This window comes from Notolepis coatsorum (assembly GCF_963971535.1).
Source record: "Notolepis coatsorum genome assembly, chromosome: 13".
Lineage (NCBI taxonomy): Eukaryota > Metazoa > Chordata > Actinopteri > Aulopiformes > Paralepididae > Notolepis > Notolepis coatsorum.
In genome coordinates this window covers 11935314-11951751 of record NC_140177.1, presented here as the reverse complement: position 1 = coordinate 11951751, position 16438 = coordinate 11935314, and positions in this window count along the sequence as shown.

The window sequence follows — 16438 nt, the reverse complement described above, 5'->3', positions numbered from 1 at the left end:
TAGCCTGTGTGTGAAAAAAATATTTGCGTGTGAAGTGAATCTGGGCCACGCTATTCTACTTGGTAGTTGTAGTCTATCGTGTGATTAAAGACCATGTCCCCGTCTGCGTAGAGTCCATACAACCAACACCAAATCCCATAATTCCTAGCGAACAATCGAAACGAAACTGAATGTGGCCTATTGCATCGCCTAAGAAGAACTTCCTTTCAATAAGTTTAAGCCGCTAATTTTGCTCTGCAAGAAAAACGGAGCGGATATCAGTCCATCTTATGACAACCACGTCCGATGTGGAGAGATGATAAGAGACCATAGCCGATAAAATTAAGTCGGATCTGGCAGTGATGATTGACGGGGACACGACACTTCTAACAAATGTGAATGAATGAATGAATGAATGAATGAATGAATGAATGAATGAATGAATGAATGAATGAATGAATGAATGAATGAATGAAAACTTTATTTAACAGATTGCAGAATGGGTACAATACAGTACGGCTCAATACACACAATTGTTAAGGGGATGCAGACCAGAGAAAGACGTTTGTCTTGTTTATATCACGGTCCCCCATTTTCAATTCATAGTGATGTCAGTCATAGTGATGCATGTCAGCCATGCATTAGGTGAGTAGCCCACTATTAGGACGTTTTTCATTACTTAAATACTGTCTACTTAAATTTCCCTCCGGGGATCTATAAAGTATCAACCTATCTATCTATCTAATAACGAGACAATATGCAAATAAGATAATACTAATAATTGTCACGCAGTGGAGGCTGCTGACAAAATTTTTAGGTGAAGCACAAATTATTATATTATATTATATATTAAATTATATTTTTTAAACATCCCCAACGCTGCAACACCCCCATTCCTCCCAGGTGTCAGGCTCCTGTTTCGCTTCCATTCATTTTGGGGACCATGTTTAAATATCATACTTCTGAAGTATAAACAAACTATACTGCTGTGACGATTTCAATAAAACAGACCATTCTGAGTCAATGGTATGCAAAACTGAACATTGGAATATCTAACATGTATTTACCACCTTCCTCTGCACGAGGCCACAGATGGGTTTTATGTAACACAAGGACAATGAATGAATGAATGAATGAATGAATGAATGAATGAATGAATGAATGAATGAATGAATGAATGAATGAATGAATGAACATTTTATTTAACAGATTGCAGAATGGGTACAATACAGTACGGCTCAATACACACAATTGTTAAGGGGATGCAGACCAGAGAAAGACTTTCATCTTGTTTACATCAGGGTCCCCCATTTTCAATTCATCATAACATGACATACAGATAGACAGTACTGCTACATCTATATATGACATACAGAGATATAGACAGTACTGCTACATCCAGACATTTATGACATACCAGATCTACAAATATACATTACTGTTTAAGAGTACAACGCCTGTCATATAGACCTATAGCGTTGGAAACTCTGATTAAGGAGAGGAGAGGAGAGGAGAGGAGAGGAGAGGAGAGGAGAGGAGAGGAGAGGAGAGGAGAGGAGAGGAGAGGAGAGGAGAGGAGAGGAGAGGAGAGGAGAGGAGAGGAGAGGAGAGGAGAGGAGAGGAGAGGAGAGGAGAGAGGAGGAGTGTTGGGGACGCGTACAAGATCCCAATGCATTGTCCCGTGGGATTATATTAACACAACAGAACAGAATGAGAGAGAGACAGAGAGAGACCACGGCGGGTTTATATTAACACAACTGAACAGAATGAGAGAGAGAGACAGAGAGAGACCACGGCGGGTTTATATTAACACAACAGAACAGAATGAGAGAGAGAGACAGAGAGAGACCACGGCGGGTTTATATTAACACAACAGAACAGAATGAGAGAGAGAGAGAGAGAGAGACCACGGCGGGTTTATATTAACACAACAGAACTGAATGAGAGAGAGAGAGTGTGTGTGTGTGTGTGTGTGTGTGTGTGTGTGTGTGTGTGTGTGTGTGTGTGTGTGTGTGTGTGTGTGTGTGTGTGTGTGTGTGTGTGTGTGTGTGTGTGTGTGTGTGTGTGTGTGTGTGTGTGTGTGTGTGTGTGTGTGTGTGTGTGTGTGTGTGTGTGTGTGTGTGTGTAATAACAAGTATACTATAATCACAGGTGTATTATGGTGCAGTGCAGGGTCCATGTGTGTGGCTTGTGTCCAATAACAATAGTCCATGTATCTTTTGTGTGTGCGTGTGTTTAAGACTGTGGTCTTTGAGAATGAGAATGTTATAGTTCTTCTTTCTACACATGAATGAATGAATGAATGAATGAATGAATGAATGAATGAATGAATGAATGAATGAATGAATGAATGAATGAATGAATGAATGCATGAATGAATGAATGAATGAATGAATGAATGAATGAATGAATGAATGAATGAATGAATGAATGAATGAATGAATGAATGATGAATGAAAACTTTATTTAACAGATTGCAGAATGGGTATAATACAGTACGGCTCAATACACACAATTGTTAAGGGGATGCAGACCAGAGAAAGACTTTCGTCTTGTTTACATCAATTCAGTGCCACATACACACAGTCCTCATATCCCTCCTAGTTACACACAGTCATCATATCCCTCCCATACAATACGCACAACACAACAGACTAACTCGTCTTGCTCAATACTTGTTTATGAGTTTTAAGAGACAGCACTGTAATCTATCTCAACATCTCAACCAAAGCTCTACTAGTTAACAAATATCTCCACCTTGCTATGTGAAACACTGACACCATTATCAACCTAATAATATCAACCTGATAATATTGAAACATTATCAATATAACGTTAGCTACCAACTTTAGCTAACGTTAATGTAGCAGGGCTCCTAATAACACAAGATACATTTCACTATGAATTGAAAATGGGGGACCCTGATGTAAACAAGACGAAAGTCTTTCTCTGGTCTGCATCTCCTTAATAATTATGTGTATTGAGCCGTACTGTATATTGTACCCATTCTGCAATCTGTTAAATAAAGTTTTCATTCATTTATGCCTTTTGAAAAGTGACATGGTCGGTGTAGGAGTTATGATGCGGTTTCAATTCGGTTACAGTAACGTTACACTTACTGACATTCTAAAGCCAAGAAGACACTTACCCATAAAGACGGTATCTCGATCGATCTCATCTTTCGTTGAATAGTGCAGCTTCTCCTTGTGACGAGTCCGACTCGAGCCGCGTGCATTAATCCCATGGAAAATGTAAACAATAGCCATGTGCATCGCGAGCCAGCTTGTTGCATCAAATTGATGTTTGGCTTTTGTCTCCCGAGTGAAGTTAGAACTACTACACTACTGTTACGGACACGTATTGTTCTCTAAACAATTCGGCTGGCTTAGCGTCCAGGCTAAGCACTGCAGGCTTTAGTTTTACAACAACTGAGATAAAAATATATATATCATCAAACAATGCATAATAAGTTCATGAACAATAACAAAACACTCCACCCTGGGCCTGGTAGCTGCGGTGGTAGCCCTTTAGCTATGTTAGCTCCAACAAGTTAGCTTCTTAAACTGAGATAAAATGATTTTGTAAACAAAGCTGCAGAGCCGCAGAGTAGAACCCATTCTCTGATTGGATCTCAAGGCTGTCAATCATTCAACCTCCGTGTAGCTGCAGAGCAGCAGAGTTGCCACATTCTCTGATTGGATTTCAAGGCTGTCAATCATTCAATCCCCCATTCAATGGCAAGAGTTTAAATGCACGGACCGTGCTTAGATGACGTTAATAGCCTATTTTGATTGGCTATTATTTATTTAATCCCGGGTCAACCCGTGCAGAATTCTGCACCAGTTTTTACTGCAGCCATTACTGCAGTAGTGCAGTGCAGGCCTGAGCTCAGAGCTGTCAATTTTGGCCATTAAAAAAAATACAAAATGCACTGGCATTTTTTTTACAGAGGAAAACATTTCTAATAAAAAAAATATATATATATATATGTGTAAATTAATAATAATTATGAATTATGAGTGAATTTGTGTTTCACGTGTTGTCATAGAGAAACCTCCACTGTTGTCACGGTTCCCCGTATGAAAGTGGCTTGCAACTTACTGCTGGTCAAATCACTGTTTATTTCTCGTTTTGCATAGTATTACATTCGTCTTCTATAAACAATCAAGGTCCCACCGTAAGAGCTATGGCCTCATACAGGTCCATTAAACATTTTTGATTAGAGTCTTTCCTTCGAGCTAAGTTGAACTGAACATTTCACTGTCAAAAACACAAACGTAAACAAGGTTGCGTCGCAACACGGTTTTCAAAATAAAGGTCACATATACAAATACCGTAGTAGGCCTCTCAATTCTTATAAAAAAAAGTCCTGGATATACATAAACATTAATTGCCATAGATCTCTATAAACGGCCCAACACATTGATCACTTTAGACACACACTGAAACCAGTAACTTCACAAATATGAAGTAGGTATTAATAGTAGTAATTACCCATACAAATAATAAACCTCTCATGGGGTTATTTACAATAATAATAATTCATTTTATTTCTAAAGCACTTTTCATTGTCCTCCTGAGTTTCTTGTCCTCCTGATTAATGCAATGGTGTGTGTGTTGTGATGATCTCATTCAAGGAGCACTACAAGCATGCACACACACACACACACACACACACACACACACACACACACACACACACACACACACACACACACACACACACACACACACACACACACACACACACACACACACACACACACACACACACACACACACACACACACACACACACACACACACACACACACACACACACACACACACACACACACACACACAGTTTGTTGTTTTTGTTCTATTAGTGATGTACACACTTTCTCAGTTGGTTCATTATAAAAGATACAAACCTGAAAACAAAAGCACTTAAATGTTAAATAAAAGGACCACAGTAATGAGCCAGGAGGAACATATTTGTTTGCACTATAGGCCTAATGGTAAAATTGTTATTTAAAAAAGTGTCCCTAAATTTTTCATCCCATTAGAACCCACACCCATTTCTCCTTCAAGGAAAATTATGAGGGGCATAAGACTGACTAAATAGACTACAAAGAACACATTTCTGAATTTATTTTCAAAATAGCGCCCCCTAATGGCAAAGATCTGAAATGTTACATATATGTCACATTGGGCGTTAATCATTAAACTTATTCCTAATTCCTATGTAGTGCACTACATGGCACAACATGGCACTACATGGCACTACATGATACTAGTATACAGGGTACTACAGGATACTACAGGATACTACAGGGTACTACAGGATACTACAGTATACTACAGGGTACTACAGGGTACTACATGGCACTACATGGTACTACATGGTACTACAGGGTACTACATGGCACTACATGGTACTACATGGTACTGCATGGTACTGCATGGCACTACAGGGTACTACATGGCACTACAGGGTACTACATGGTACTACATGCACTACAGGGTACTACATGGTACTACATGGTACTACATGGCACTACAGGGTACTACATGGCACTACAGGGTACTACATGGTACTACATGGTACTACATGGTACTACATGGCACTACAGGGTACTACATGACACTACAGGGTACTACATGGTACTACATGGCACTACAGGATACTACATGGCACTACAGGGTACTACTACATGGCACTACAGGGTACTACATTGAAATATGACTGATATTTGTTTTAATATGCTTTGAATAATTGAACAATATAAAATATATTAACTAAATATCATTGAATCAGACAAATTAACTGAGCAGATCATAATAATTGTTCGTATTGTGACATATATGTCACAGCAAATTTTCATTAACATTTTAAGGTGATATGCCCGGTGTGACGTATGTGTCACAGCGATTTTTATCAATTGTTTTCTTTATCATTTTATTCAAGAAATGTGTTCACAACAGGTTATAGACAGTATAATAAAGAACATGTTATGTAAGCATTATAATTCTTAAATGGGCAAATCTTACCTTTTAGCAACAAGAATCTAGCTTTTGAATGCTAGCTACTTCTGTGATTTAGTCACCACCATCAGTCAGCATTGTGGAAAGGTGGTTTATGGGAGCACAGCATCACATGATCTGTCACATGACCCCACCAGGATGTTCCACCGGTGTCCCTTTGGGACTTCATGAGGTCAAATCAAGGATAAAGCTTTATATGGAAATTTCCAGAACATGTAAAGTACATGTGACACCTGTGTCACGGTGGGTCCTAATGGGTTAGGGGCACCTGTGCCCCTAGTGAAAAAGCTTAGGGTACAGCCCTACGCTTCTAATCACTCATTTCTGTTTTTTCAGCCATACCAATTTTTTTGTAAATACTACTTCTGGACTACTAACTACTACAGAAAAACGTGAGTAACAAGTTTTTCTACAACTCAAGTTCAGACCTATGTTACTCTATTTCATTAGCACTAAAAGTGAATTATCTTTATTGTATCAGAAGCGTCAGAATGTCATCTTTCAAAAGAGTCCAGGCTCATGCATGTGCTATAAGTATAAAGTATAGTATTTTGGTTAGCAAAAAAAAGTATGCAGTCCTCAAAAACGAAAACTAAATTGGCCACTTTTGGGGGCGATTGTAGCAGTCGCGGAGCCGCCTCTCTGCGCCTCTCTACTCCGTTATGAGCAAGCAGTCCGGTGGAGTAAATTATTCGCACTGCCAGCCGGCCTTTAAGCGACAGAGAGATACACTTTCGATTTTGACGGAGAGAGGATAATCTCCCGATTCAGAACACAAACAGTTCCAAAGATATTAATGGTTCTCTGGATATTTTCACACCGCCAACAAAGTACTGGGCCCGTTGTCTCGGAATGGATTTTGGTGCCAGCTGTCATTTCTGTGCGTCTCGTCTCCGACACCTGAGACAGACTCATACCCCCCCGACACTCAACTAACCGCCTCGGACAGTCCTTCATACCAGCAGCCTCCAGGCTCCACAACAGGGGGCAGCGACTGCTGCCAGACATTGACCTGGGACTTATAGGAACCCAAGGAGGACAATTTACACTGTCTTAGGCATACTGCACCTTATGTGGATACTGTGATACTGTGAATAATGTATATTTCAGTGGATACTGTGAATAATGTATACTCAGTAGATAGTAAATTATAACACTACCTTATGCATACTGAACCTTATGTGACACTGTGAATACTGTGAATATTTTTTTCAGCTAGTTAGATAGTAAATTATATCAACCTATTTGTTTACACTGCTTGTGTTGTTTTTACTACCTGTACCCCCCCCCCCCCCCCCCCCGCCTTCCCCCATGCTGCTATGATGCCTGAATTTCCCCAAGGGGATCAATAAAGGAATATCTTATCTTATCTTACAAAGTACTTAGCCACTCCCCTCCGACACAACTGTAGTTTTTTCACACAGTGAGGAAAATTATTATAAATTATATTTTCTTTATCTTCTTTTTGACAATCAGGAGGTGCTAGGCATGGGATGTGACCTCTGACCTCACACGTCACAGTGTGCCTGCTATAAGTAACATCTCACAGCACGACAAATTACATTTACATTTAGTCATTTAGCTGACACTTTTATCGAGTGAGATACATTTATTGTGAAAATGGCCTTTACCTGTGTTTGCATTGTTGTCTCAACAATGGTTTTACAGAATGACAAGAACCTTCCCTGTTGAAACAGTTCAGCTGTGACAAGAACCTTCCCTGTTGAAACAGTTCAGCTGTGACAAGAACCTTCCCTGTTGATCGCAGACCCATAACATGCATGGAAGGCTGTCCCCGAAGCCTGTTTTTGGGATTCGAACTTCGTCAGGGTTTTTTAAACGAATGTTCGAACCTTCGTTTTTAATTAAAAAAAAATTTCTTTAATGTTTTTTATTAAATAATAATAATAATAATTTTTTTTTAAATAAATATCATCAAACTAAATCCTCAATTTGAATAAAGTGATTAATCTGATTAAATGAGTCTTTCTTTTTTATTAAATCAACTTTCTTTAATGAATATAACTTTAATTTTTTTTAATACTATAATATTATTGTAGCCTAATCTTTATCTGCAACTGTGAAGAAAAACCCCATTGGTTTAAACAGAATGAATAGACACACACAATTTAAATATAAAAAAAAAATGTTTTTATTAAAAATAAAAAATTCGAATTTTGATTTAGAATTCGAATGCCAACGTAACAAACAAACGTTCGAACATTCGGGCTCAGCCGCTGCGGTACTGGCTTGTGCACCACTGCTACTACACCACTGTACAGTAATTATCGTATTTGTACAATATAAGCAGCTTGCTTGTTACAATTACAATTACATTCAAATTTGAAAATGATTAATTTATTGTTTTTGTGTTATTGTGCGTTGTCCACAAAAGGGCAAACCAATACAACGAGATACGATCTGAGCTAGGGTTAGGGTTAGGGTTATAGACCATCCTCTGACAAGATAGAGACCATCTTCTCACTAGATAGAGACCATCTCATCTTCTCACTAGATAGATACCATCTTCTCACTAGATAGAGACCATCTTTTCACTAGATAGAGACCATCTCATCTTCTCACTAGATAGAGACCATCTTCTTACTAGATAGAGACCATCTTCTCACTAGATAGAGACCATCTTCTTACTAGATAGAGACCATCTTCTCACTAGATAGAGACCATCTTCTCACTATATATATCACTATATCAAGATGGCTGCAGTGTGAGAGGTTGTGTCTCAATTGCTTGTCTGTTTGTCGCAGTTTGTAGCCGATCTTTCTTGAGTTTGTTCGTGAAAATGTCAACTATTACACTGCAAAGTTTGATGGATGTCATCAAGAAGAGCAAGACTGAAACGCTGAGACACATTGATTCAAAAGTGGATAAAATTCAGGCTGGCTTGACTAGTATTCAGAACTCCGTGGAGATGTTGGGAGGTCAAGTCGAGTTAATAGAAGAGAGAGTCGGCAAAAACGAGAATAATGTCGATAATCTACTTGCTCGGTTGAACCTTCGCGTCATCGGAATCCCTGAGTCTGCCAAAGGCACCGATGTGATTGGGTTCATGTCCCACTTAATTCCATCACTCCTGGGTCGGGAGATCTTCCCCATCTCTCCAATCATCGAAAGAGCCCATCGTTCACCGACAAATCGTCGGAATGAGCGTGGCACTCCTAGGCCCATCATCATGAAGTTGCTCTACTTCCAAGACAAGGTGAAAATCCTTCCACTTGCCAGAGAGAGTAACGGGTTGAAACGGGTCTCGTGTCTACTTCAATCCAGACCTCGGTGCAGACTTGGCGAGATGGCACAAGAGCTTCACCACCATCAAACGCAAGCTCCGCGAGCATAAGATCAAGTACTCTGTTCGCTATCCATGCACATTATGCGTCACCATTGATGGCAAAGAAGAACGATATAACTGTTCCAAGCTTGCTGAAAATGTCTTAATATCTTTACCGAACTCTCCAGAAAATATGCTGTATTAATGATGGTGTTTCTGGCTGAGCTAGTGCTCGCTCGCTCTGCTTATGGTCCGAGCTGGCGAATTAATTGGCCGTTTCTTCTCTTCGTCTTAATTCTCCCTTGTTCCTTCATATGAAGTGATGCCTCTGCATTATGCGTTTTGTTTCATTTGTGCCATGTTTATGATTTGGAAATATGAGCTCAATGTTAGCGTGAGCCTACTACATGGCTTCATTAATGTTACATTAATTCATAGTAGAGATTTAACAGAATTAAATATTTAAAGCCTTCGATGCCGCCTGTAAATTTCAGGCTACAATCTTTTATTATTATTTTTTTTAATACAGACAGAGCATTGAGTTTATAGTGAATTCCCATAGGCATGGCCTTGGTTATGGAGCCAGGTGCTGCTGGGACATGCTGGGATTTAGTTTTGTGTTGTCATGTATTTATGTTATCTGTTGTGTGTGTGGGTGTGTGCTTGAATGTATGTTGCTCTCCTGCTCCCTGCCCTTTAGCCACTGTCCCGTTTTTGAATAAATGTTTTCTTTTAATTCAACTCTGGTATGATGAATACTTCTAAAGGTTTAAATGTTATCCACCTGAATATAAGGAGTCTGTACCCCAAAATTGATCTACTGAGAGCTTGGCTTGTCTACAATTATCCCAGTGTAATTACTGTGTCTGTGACATGGTTGCATAGTGCAATCTCTGACAACGAGGTTGGACTTGACAACTATGTTCTGTACAGAGCTGATAGGGGTTCTAGAGGTGGAGGAGTGGCTACATATATCAAATCAAACCTGACATCTGAGCTCCTCAGGCCAAGGGTAAACCCTATAAACTTTGAGTGTCTTTTCATTCAAATTTCTTTACATGAAAATAAACAGTTGACCATAGGAAATATTTATAGACCTCCTGATTCCCCCTATGAATCTCCAAATGATATATTATCCACCATTAACTCTTTAGATCGTCCAAATGAAATTATTATCTTGGGTGACTTTAACATCAACTGGCTAGATCGATCATCTAGTAATGTTCGAAACCTATTTGGCAGTATCAACTTAACTCAACTCATAAGTGAGCCTACTAGAGTTGATACTAGATTCAAGTCCCTAGATTGGATTCTCGTCTCACATCCAGATAGAATCTCAAACTCTGGTGTGTTACCCAGCGACCACTCTATCATCATCTTCTGCATCTGGAAGATAAAGCTACCACGTCTACCACCAAAATTAATCAGGATAAGACAATGTAGGAATTTGAATACTGAGCACTTTATTCAAGATATAACATCTATAAATTGGGACAGGTTTAAATTAATTCAATTTGTTGAAGATGCATGGAATTTCTTCTATACTGAGCTTACTAATGTTATTGACAATCATGCTCCATGGAAGACACTCAAAGTTAAGGGTAGACACCTGCCCTGGATTAATAGTGAACTTATAAATCTGTTTAAACAAAGAGATAAGGCTTGGGAAATGCATCGCCTGACAAAGGATTCTGCCGACTTCAATGCATATAAACAAATACGGAACTTATGTACAACTAAAACAAGAAATGCTAAATCCAACTAATTCAAAGATTGTTTGAGCAATGATTTTAGCAATCCAAAACAGTTTTGGAAGAGAATCAACAGTATAACTAAGAAGTCATCTATAAGTGAAAATGGGGGACCCTGATGTAAACAAGACGAAAGTATTTCTCTGGTCTGCATCCCCTTAACAATTGTGTGTATTGAGCTGTACTGTGTTGTACCCATTCTGCAATCTGTTAATAAAATGTTCAATCAATCAATCAAAGTCCCACTCATATTAGAATTAATAATGAAGTTGTCAATGATCCCTCATCAATTGCACTTGCCTTTAATCAGCACTTTGATTCTGTCTGCAGACTACAATTGTATGACGCTTCCTACTCTGATGTGCCTCTTAATAACACCAGATGCAACAGCTCTTTTTCCTTTAGAAGTATTCGTCCGCTTGATGTTCAGAAGGTCTTTGATTAATTAAGATTGGGTACTAGCTGTGGTTCAGATGGTATGGAGATCAAGTTCATCAAACTTGCCTCTCATGTATTATCATATCCTTTGTCTGATTTATTTAATCAATTATCCCATTATGTTAATGAATCTCATATTTTATCCCCATGCCAATCTGGTTTCAGACCTTACTACTCCACAACTACAGCCCTTCTTAAGTTGACCAATGATGTTCACTCAGCAATGGACAATAACATGGTCACTGGTGCAATATTTATAGATCTCACAAAGGCCTTTGATTTGGTTGATCATTATCTTCTTCTTGACAAGCTGTGTGCTATTGGTGTCTCTAATAATTCTTTACTTTGGTTCAATTCATATCTCCACCCTAGATGCCAGTGTGTATCATATCAGGGTAAACAGTCTGACTTTTTGATTATGGACAAGGGTGTTTTTCAAGGTTCATCTTTAGGACCATTATTATTTTCTATATTTGTTAATGATCTCACCCAGATACCATCTGACTGTCTTACTCAATTATACGCTGACGATACAGTGATTTATTCCTCTAAGTCTGATATCCAACAAATTCAGTATGCTTTACAGACTCATGTGGATGCTGTCCGGCCCTATTCCCCGTACCTGGTTCAACTAAGTCGATCAAGAGTCCCATTATCCAGATTCAATTAACCCGATGTTTGAAGCCGGGATTTTCCTGTTCCTCGAAGGTGGATTCAGTCTCGTTAACTCGAACCAGACTTGAGACCCAGGATAAGTGCGTGCGGCCGCTTCAGTTGAAAAGCCAGCAAGTATCGAGAGCAGAAATCCTGATTCTCTAACGGCATTGATTGATTAATTGATTTAAAACTTTATTAACAGATTGCAGTACGGCTCAATAGCCTCGCCGACAAGTTAAATGCATAATCTATAGGCTAATTTTAAGTCCCTCATTACCCCAATCAATCAGATTATATTTCTTTAAACTTGCCTGCTGGCGGTAGGTTTATGGAATGGATAATCGAATGAGATCTTGCTAGCGAAAATAATTAGTTCAACTGTTATACAGAATAAGGATACGGCTCTCTTACCCATTGATTGATGTATGGTGGATATTTTACTTATCTGCACTGTGGTGTGACCGTTTATGGTTTTGACTTTCACGCAGACGGCCCGGGTTCGAATCCCACTTCTTCTAGTCTTTTTCTTCTTTTTGCAATGTAGGAATAATTCAATTTGGTGCACGTTGAGAGCTATATAAAGAATGACATCCTCAATGCATGTAGATTTATAATATTTTAACTTAAAACTAGGCTACTTTTGCGTATAATCATTAATATTATATTCCAAAAAAATTATATTGGCAACGCTGGGTTTCAAACTCCGGTCGCCCGGTTGACAGGATTGTGCACTAGCCGCTGCGCCACTGTGCCAGACGGGATATATTCATTGTTTATCCATTAATGGACGAGAGACCCGTGTTTAGAATATTTTTCTTTTGAATGAAGTTTTATCTCTTTATTCTCAAATGCATTAATGTGACGTCAACGGCTCATTCAATTTCTCAAATCCGTCAAACAGCGCATCTCATCAGACATTTTAATCCCAGTTACAATATCACACAAAAACCACAATCCACGCATAGACACTTCAATTTTATGCTTGAATGAAACACAATCCGGGCGCTCCGTTAAGCAAATCTACAGCGGAGAATATATGAAACTAATCAGAGCCAAACGGCCGATAGGTTTCATTCATTAAAAATGAACGTATATGACGTGCATTATTTTATTTAGGACAAAGTAAATCTATAGGCTGAATATGATTTATTATCAGCATTTAGTTCTATTATTATACATTTCAAAAGCCCCCTCTAGGAAAACGAAGCACAGAAACATAATTCAGAATGGTATAAATGGGATCTCTAGACTGTGAGAATCATTTCAGGAAGCGAGCTGTCATTTATTTGCGGGGGCGTGGCCATGGTTCATCCGGCTAACTGAAGTTAACCCTGCTCTCGACCAGGCTCAAACTTTTTGATCTGTTGTCATGGTGATTTAGACAATCGAGCGTCGGGGAACAGGAAGGTCCGGCTTAAGTCAGGCTATCCTGGAAATTATCCGGCTAACTCAGTTAGCCAGGTACGGGGAACGGGGTTAGCTATTAACAAACTTTTATTAAATAAGAAGAAGTCCTATAGTATGCTGTTTGGTACTAGATCGTTAAAGAACCCAGGGCGCTTATCACAAAGAGTAGAGTTGACGTGCCTGGCCAAATTCCCAATCAGGTCTCTGACATCAAGGCCACCTAATCATCCCTTCCCCTTAATTGGCTGATATCAATCCCTGTCTCCTGAGCCGTTCAGCCGTTGTGTGGTGTGATGTGTGCCTGGTGCCAGTGTATGGCAGCCATTGAGCCTGCGTAGCCCCAAGGTTGGGTGCTACCAGTGCTGGTGAAGGAAGCAATTTCCACCCTAGATTGTGGAGAGCGCTTTGAGTGACTAGAAAAGCGCTATATAAATGTAATGAATTATTATTATTATCTTCTCACTATATAGAGACCATCCTCTCACTAGAAGCACTATAAAGCGGAAAATACCAGACGGATTTATGAACGGTTCATTCTAAAGGGAAATAAAATAATATCAACACATTTGTTAGTTACACGCAGTGTTGGGACTAACGCGTTACAAAGTAACGCGTTACAGAAACGAAGTAACTTTTTGCCGCAACTAGTACTCTAACGCATTACTTTTGAAATTCTGTAACGCTACTTACGTTACTGAATGGTTTGTTAGTTCGTTACTGCGTTCTTTTTATGTAGATTCATAGCGAGCGTCCTTATTTCGCCTGCGTTTGTTTTGTTTACTGTAGACTGAAAGGCGCTATATAAAACGAAGTATTATTATTATTATTATTTCTTTCCGTAGCCTCATTCTGGTTTTCGCACTTCTGATTGGCCACTGACGTTCTGAAAGAAATAGACGCTCTCTACAGTAAACAACAAGAGGACGCTCGCTATGAATCTACATAATAAGAACGCAGTAATAATAACGAACTAACAAACCATTTAGCAACTACTTGGAGAGATAATTAATATACAACATGGAAACGAGATAAAGAACATGTTTGAAGGGCTGCTGGAGTCAACTGGACTAACGTTACATCTCGACCACCGCAGACTGGTGACGGTGAGTGCAATGTGTTCACTGAAACTCAAGATCAACGGATTTTGACTGTACGAAATCTGCCAGGGAATCTCATAATACTAATCAAACAATATAAATATAGTCCTTTCATGCACAATTGATATCCTAACTATTCTAACGTTGCAATGCTTTGATTGATATCTTAAACAACGCTGCAAGATGGTTATGAATGAATTAATGAATGGATGAATGAATGAATGAATGAAAACTTTATTTAACAGATTGCAGAATGGGTACAATACAGTACGGCTCAATACATACAATTGTTAAGGGGATGCAGACCTGAGAAAGACGTTTGTCTTGTTTCCATCAGGGTCCCCCATTTTCAATTCATATAGACATTTATGACATACCCAACATACATGACATTTATGGCATAGGGACATATAGGTATTTAGTACTGATACATTTGTGACATAAGCGGTATTCAAATATACAGTACTGTTACCCCTAGATCCTGACAGAGTATATACATATGATGGGGAGGGGACTGTACATTAGGAGGGGGTGGGTGGGTGGGAGAGAAATATACATACAGCGGGGAGGGAATATATAATGAAACGCTCTAGACCACATTGCTTAGCAGAGTTCGGTGATGTGAATGGAAACTGTCAAGTTGATCAACCGATTTTGAGTATATGGGGCATGGGACTTGAGCATTTATTTTTTATTTTTTTTTTAAATAACTAAATAGTTACTTTTCACAGTAACTCATTACTTTTGGGTGTAAGTAACTAGTACAGTAACGAAGTTACTTTGAAATTAAGTAACTAGTAAAGTAACTGAGTTACTATTTTTCAGTAACTAGCACAACACTGGTTACACGTTGTGATCTGTCAGACTTCTTTTCGCTGTTGTTGAGTCTCAGAAAGTGAGGGTTTGCCAATCAAAGTTTGTTTCAGTTGTGTCCATTTGTTGCATGTAGGCTTTTAGTATAGTGGTAATCAGCAAGATCGTAATTTTAGTTTGTTTTGATGACATCTATTGGTGATAATTGCTTTTGCATTTTTGCTCTGTATTGACTTGACAACTGAGTCAGTCTTCTATTCATTACAAACAAACTGCTGGGAATGTCCTACCAGACACCAGTGTTTAGAACAGCCAACAACAGCAAATGTAAAGGTATTCATGAATGGAGTATAGGTAGAATCACTATTGTGTCATATCAATAGACGATAGAGAATGATAAAGTAGACATTTATTTAAATGAAAATGTTCAAGATTATTACTTTAAGTGTATCGCAAGGGTTCTGCACAGTCAATTTACCATTTACCATCGACCATCGACCATCGACCATCTACCATCTAACATTTACCATTTACCATTCACCATTTACCATCTACCATTTACCATCTACCATCTACCATCTACCATCTACCATCTACCATCTACTATTTACCATCTACCATAGAGTGTAGTTATCCTGTTCACACCACATGGGAGGTGTAGTTCAACACACAGTAGAGTGTAGTCCTCCTGTTCACATGGGAGGTGTAGTTCAACACACAGTAGAGTGTAGTCCTCCTGTTCACATGGGAGGTGTAGTTCAACACACAGTAGAGAGTGTAGTTCTCCTGTTCACATGGGAGGTGTAGTTCAACACACAGTAGAGAGTGTAGTTCTCCTGTTCACATGGGAGGTGTAGTTCAACAGACAGTAGAGAGTGTAGTTCTCCTGTTCACATGGGAGGTGTAGTTCAACAGACAGTAGAGTGTAGTTCTCCTGTTCTACACTATATTGGCTCAACAATCGTGTTCATTATCATTATCTC